Here is a 6756-nt window from a genome sequence, read left to right on the forward strand (position 1 = left end):
ATGTCTGTCAAAATGTTGACTATTAATCATTTAGTTGTTTTGAAGAGTACTGTACTTCAACATCACTGCTGTTTTTGATGTTTTTATTTTACTCCATGGTAACCAGATTTTTCCGGCATGGCAGAAAACAGTGCTCAGTGATAAAAGTGTTATCTCATAAGCTTAGTTTTGTTTTTGTTTTATTAGGATCCCCATTAGCTGTTGCTACTGCATCAGCTACTCTTCCTGGGCTCCACACAAAACATAAAACATGATATAATACAGAACATTAATAGACAAGAACAGCTCAAGGACAGAACTACATACATTTAAAATAAGAAGTGGCAAGGGCATGCTTAGATTTCACTCAGGGGTTGAAGAATTGAAGAATTCTTCCAGTTGAAGAATAGGCCTCCTGCCTATACAGTAGATGTTGGGGATGATGCACACTGCCCTGTCTCTCTTAGTCTTGTAGGCATTGGAGAGGATTGCTAAAACCCCTTCTAGTGATCTGATTTACGCCTAGAATTAGACTAGAGAAATGCAAATCTGTGAATGTCATGTCCAACAGTTACCCCAACCTGCATATAGTGTAGCTGTCACGTTCCTGACCTATTTATGTTAGTTTTTGTGTGTTAGTTGGTCAGGACGTGAGGTTGGGTGGGCATTCTATGTTATCTGTTTCTATGTTGGTTTTGGTTTGCCTGGTATGGCTCTTGATTAGAGGCAGGTGGTTTGCGTTTGCCTCTAATTAAGAGTCATATTTAGGTAGGGCATTCTCACTGTTTGTTTGTGGGTGATTGTCTCCTGTGTCCGTATGTTATGTTCGTACCACATGGGACTGTAGCGTTTGTTTGTTTCGTTTTCGTTTCGATGTCGTCTGTTTCCTGTACGTAAGTTTATGTTTAGTTATGTAAGTTTATGTTCAGGTCTCGTCAACGTCGTTTTGTTATTTTGTAGTTTTGAAAGTGTTTGTTTCGTTTCGTGTTGCCATCTTTATCGTTGTTATAATAAAGATGGCTTATTTCCCACAAGCTGCGTTTTGGTCTTCAGATCCCTCTCTCCTCACCTCATCTGAGGATGAGGAGAGCGTCACCCATTACAGAATCACCCACCACGCTAAGACCAAGCGGCAAGGGAAAAATAAACGGAGTAAGGGACAAAACAAGGATTTCTGGACATGGGAACAGATAATGAATGGAGAAGGTCCCTGGGCTAAGGCAGGAGAAAATCGCCGTTCTCAGGAAGAGAGGGAGGCAGCTAAAGCCCAGGAACGGTGGTTTGAGGAGGCAGCAAGGAGACGTGGCTGGAAGCCCGAAAAGCCATGGGAACAGGTGGAGGCACTGAGGAGAGCAGAGGCTACCGGGGAGAGGAACCGGAGCTATGAGGGAACGCGTCTGGCACGGAAGCCCGAAAAGCCCGTAAGTAATTCCCAAAAATTTCTTGGGGGGGGGCTAGGAGATAGTGGGCCAAGGGCAGGTAGGAGACCTGCGCCCACTTCCCAGGCTTACCGTGGAGAGCGGGAGTACGGGCAGGCGCCGTGTTACGCAGTAGAGCGCACGGTGTCTCCTGTACGAGTGCATAGCCCAGTGCGGGTTATTCCACCTCCCCGCACTGGTAGGGCTAGATTGAGTATTGAGCCAGGTGTCATGAGGCCGGCTCAACGCGTCTGGTCTCCAGTGCGTCTCCTCGGGCCGGCATACATGGCACCTGCCTTACGCATGGTTTCCCCGGTTCGCCTACATAGGCCGGTGCGGGTTATTCCACCTCCCCGCACTGGTCGGGCAACCGGGAGTATTCAACCAGGTAAGGTTGGGCAAGCTCAATGCTCAAGAGTGCCAGTACGTCTCCACGGTCCGGTATTTCCGGCACCACCTCCCCGCCCCAGCCTAGTACCTACAGTGTATACACTACGCACTAGGCTACCAGTGCGTATCCTGAGCCCTGTTCCTCCTCCACGCACTCTCCCTGTAGTGCGTGTATCTAGCCCGGTGCCTCCAGTTCCGGGCCCACGCACTAAGCTACCAGTGCGTCTCCAGAGCCCTGTACAAACTGTATCTTCTCCCCCTACTAATCCTGATGTGCTTGTCCTCAGCCCGGCGTCACCAGTGCCGGTACCACGCATCAGTTATAGAGTGGGCTTTGAGAATACAGTGTGCCCTGTCCCTGCTCCCCGCACTAGTAGGAAGGTGCTTATCCTTAGCCCGGTGCCTCCAGTTCCGGCACCAGGCACCAGGTCTACAGTGCACCGTATCCGGCCAGAGCCATCCGTCTCCCCAGTGCCATCTGAGCCATCCGTCTCCCCAGCGCCATCTGAGCCATCCGTCTCCCCAGCGCCATCTGAGCCATCCGTCTCCCCAGCGCCATCTGAGCCATCCGTCTCCCCAGCGCCGTCTGAGCCATCCGTCTCCCCAGCGCCGTCTGAGCCATCCGTCTGCCAGGAGCCTGCAAAGCCGCCCGTCTGCCATGAGCCTGCAAAGCCGCCCGTCTGCCATGAGCCTACAGAGCCGTCAGCCAGACAGGAGCCGCTAGAGCCGTCAGCCAGACAGGAGCCGCTAGAGCCGTCAGCCAGACAGGATCTGCCAGAGCCGCCAACCAGACAGGATCTGCCAGAGCCGCCAACCAGACAGGATCTGCCAGAGCCGCCAACCAGACAGGATCTGCCAGAGCCGCCAACCAGACAGGATCTGCCAGAGCCGCCAACCAGACAGGATCTGCCAGAGCCGCCAGCGAGCCATGAGCAGCCAGAGCCGTCAGAGAGCCATGAGCAGCCAGAGCCGTCAGAGAGCCATGAGCAGCCAGAGCCGTCAGAGCGCCATGAGCAGCCAGAGCCGTCAGAGCGCCATGAGCAGCCAGAGCCGTCAGAGCGCCATGAGCAGCCAGAGCCGTCAGAGCGCCATGAGCAGCCAGAGCCGTCAGAGCGCCATGAGCGTCGAGAGCCGTCAGCCTGCCATGAGCGTCGAGAGCCGTCAGCCTGCCATGAGCGTCGAGAGCCGTCAGCCTGCCATGAGCGTCGAGAGCCGTCAGCCTGCCATGAGCGTCGAGAGCCGTCAGCCTGCCATGAGCGTCGAGAGCCGTCAGCCTGCCATGAGCGTCGAGAGTCGTCAGTCAGCCATGAGCTGCCCTTCAGCCTGAAAAGGCTAGATACCCAGAACTGCCCATCAGTCCAGAGCTGTCTCTCTGTCCGGAGCTGCCTTTCAGTCCGGAGTTGCCCCTCTATCCTGATCTCCCTCTCTATCTTTATCTACCTCTATATTCTTATCTATCCCTCTGTCTTGGTTTATCTCTCTGTCCCGGTGTTGTCATTATTAGATATGTTATTAAGAGGATTTTGTGGGGGAAGAAAGAGGGTGGACATTCTTGGAGGGAGGAGGCTAGGATGGATTATGGTGGGGTGGGAACCGCGCCCGGAGCCTGAGCCACCACCGTGGTTAGATGCCCACCCAGACCCTCCCCTAGACTTTGTGCTGGTGCGTCCGGAGTTCGCACCTTGTGGGGGGGGTACTGTCACGTTCCTGACCTATTTATGTTAGTTTTTGTGTGTTAGTTGGTCAGGACGTGAGGTTGGGTGGGCATTCTATGTTATCTGTTTCTATGTTGGTTTTGGTTTGCCTGGTATGGCTCTTGATTAGAGGCAGGTGGTTTGCGTTTGCCTCTAATTAAGAGTCATATTTAGGTAGGGCATTCTCACTGTTTGTTTGTGGGTGATTGTCTCCTGTGTCCGTATGTTATGTTCGTACCACATGGGACTGTAGCGTTTGTTTGTTTCGTTTTCGTTTCGATGTCGTCTGTTTCCTGTACGTAAGTTTATGTTTAGTTATGTAAGTTTATGTTCAGGTCTCGTCAACGTCGTTTTGTTATTTTGTAGTTTTGAAAGTGTTTGTTTCGTTTCGTGTTGCCATCTTTATCGTTGTTATAATAAAGATGGCTTATTTCCCACAAGCTGCGTTTTGGTCTTCAGATCCCTCTCTCCTCACCTCATCTGAGGATGAGGAGAGCGTCACCCGTTACAGTAGCAATGTAAGCAGCTCCACCTCTCTGTGTTTGACCGCCTAAGTGCCGATTTCAAGCCAAAACAAATAATGAGAAATCATGCCATCATTATAAGAATGATAAGGTATTCACTAGTATCCTCCAAACAGAAGCATGTGTTGTGAATTGCTGATTGAATACTAAAACGAAAAAATTATATGCTGTTCACCCACAGCACATCACTACAGGAAAATTAGCACTTTGAGTTGTTCCCTTAAACCATGTACAGTATCATGTCATGTTTATGATATGTTATATAATAGCCGAAAACAGTGCTCAGTGATAGTGTTATCTCATAAGCTTAGTTTTTTTGTTGTTTTATTAAGATCCCCATTAGCAATTGATATTTCGCTACACTCGCAATAACATCTGCTAAAAATGTGTTTATGTGACCAATAAAATTTGATTTGATTATAATAATAATAATAATAATTAGGGGGTGCTTACGGTATATAGTCCTGTTTCACTATATGTACAAGTAGGTAACCTGTACCTGTGTTAGGTGCGTTAGGAGAGTGGGGTCACAGCCAGGGGATCAGCTTCACGACGCATAGGCAGCTTCAATGTTCTATTTGTCTGTGCAGCTTGGGGCCGATTCAGACTTATGCCTCGTTCATATTAACCATAGGCACACCGTTACATTGCGCAGGAAGTCATTTCTTTAAGTGGGGACGTCCACAATGGAGTGGAATCGCAATGCCCCCTTGCAGTTGAAGACTCCGTTGTGAGACGGACGCTGCATACTTTTCCAAACCTTGCATGGTCTTCAGGCCAGCCAGAGTCCATCGAAGAACAAGAAGTGACCAAATCACAGAAGAAGATGAAAATATGTGGTTTTCGGTGACAAATATTTACCCATTCCTATAAGTGATTACTATTTTAATACTAATGTTAAATAATACACATTGGCTGTTAAGCCTTCAGAAAGTATTCACACCCCTTTACTCTTTCCACATTTTGTTGTTACAGCCTGAATTTAAAATTGATTAAATGTCATAATAATGTCATAATAGTGAGAATTTTATTTTGCAAATAATAATACAGAAAATAAAGCTGAAGTGTCTTGAATCAAAAAGTATTCAACCCCTTTGTTATGGCAAGCCTAAATACGTTCAGTAGTAAAAATGTGCTTATCAAATCGCATAATAAGTTGCATGGACTCATACTGTGTCAATAATAGTGAGTAACATGATTTTCGAATGACTACCCCATCTCTGCACCCCACACATACAATTATCTGTAAGGTCCCTCAATTGAGTAGTGAATTTCAAGCACAGGTTCAACCACAAAGACTGAGGAGGTTTTTCAATGCCTCGCAAATAAGTGCACCGATTGGTAGATGTGTAAAAAAATATATAAAAACAGATGCTGAATATCCCTTTGAGTATGGTGAAGTTATTAATTAGGCGTTGGATGGTGTATCAGTTCACCCAGTCACTACAAAGTTACAGACGTCCTTCCTAAAAAATGGTTCGCTCCTATAGACAGGGAATCACGTGGTCATGACTTGCTATATAAAGCAGGCAGACAGGCATTGAGTCATTCAGTTACTGTTCGATTAAAGATTCAAATGGGCAAAGGGAGTGACCTAAGCAACTTTGAGCATGGTATGATCGTCGGTGCCAGGAGCACCTGTTCCATTATCTCAGAAACCGCCGGCCTCCTGGGCTTTTTCACGCACGACAGTGGCTAGAGTGGCTAGGGTTTACCGAGAATGGTGCGACAAACAAAAAACATCCATTCAGCGACAGCCCTGTGGGCAAAAACGGCTTGTTGATGAGAGAGGTCGAAGAAGAACGGCAAGAATTGTGCAAGCTAACAGGCAGGCCACAAACAGGCAAATAAAGGTGCAGTACAACAGCGGTCTGCAAAAAGGCATCTCAGAACACACATCTCGTCGGTCCTTGTTACGGGGATGGACTATTGCAGCAGGCGACCAACACACCGGGTTCCTATCAGCTAAAAACAAGAAGAAGTGGCTCTAGTGGGTACGTGATCGCCAACACTGGAAAATTGAGAAGCTTGGCACAAGCAACATGGCCCCATCCTGCCAAGTGTCAACGGTACATGTTGGTGGCGGAGGTGTAATGGTGTGGCGAATGTTTTCCTGGTACCAATTGAGCAACGTTTGAAATCCACGCCTTAGAATCCATGCCCCAAATAATTCAGTCTGTTCTGGAAGAAAAGCAGTGTCCGACCCGGTACGAGATTGGGGCATTAGGAATTTATGCCTTTCCTACTCACTTTTCAGTATCTGGTATTCAGTCAACTTATTCAGTCATGTAACGCGCTCTGCAGTTGTGTCTACCTTGAACACTGAATACATTTCATTCAACTTCTGAAAACCCTCCCACTTGCTGGCCAACATATTTTCTCATGGAGTTTTCATTCAATAGGGTTTTCAGTACATTTATCTTAAGCCATGCTTTTAATTATGGTGAGCCTTTTAGTTAGAATTTTGACGACACACTCACTAGAATGTATTGAGAGAACGGGTTCAGAATATTAGGGATCAATGAAAAAAAGCCTTCTACTTTAAAGCCAACATGGTAGGGATAAAAACACAGCAAACATAGGACATAGGAAGCGCAGTATGTGTGTATGTACAGGTGTATTGGGATGGAAGGTGGGGTGTGTGTTTTTGTTAATGGAAAGTGTGGAGTTATGTGAGTGAAAAAGGAAAATGGTTGCAAATGCCAGAGCCAATGTGTGTCTGCGAGCAGGAGTTGTGACAGAGAGAACTTT

The sequence above is a fragment of the Salvelinus fontinalis genome, chromosome 13, assembly GCF_029448725.1.
Source record: "Salvelinus fontinalis isolate EN_2023a chromosome 13, ASM2944872v1, whole genome shotgun sequence".
Taxonomy (NCBI): Eukaryota; Metazoa; Chordata; class Actinopteri; order Salmoniformes; family Salmonidae; genus Salvelinus; species Salvelinus fontinalis.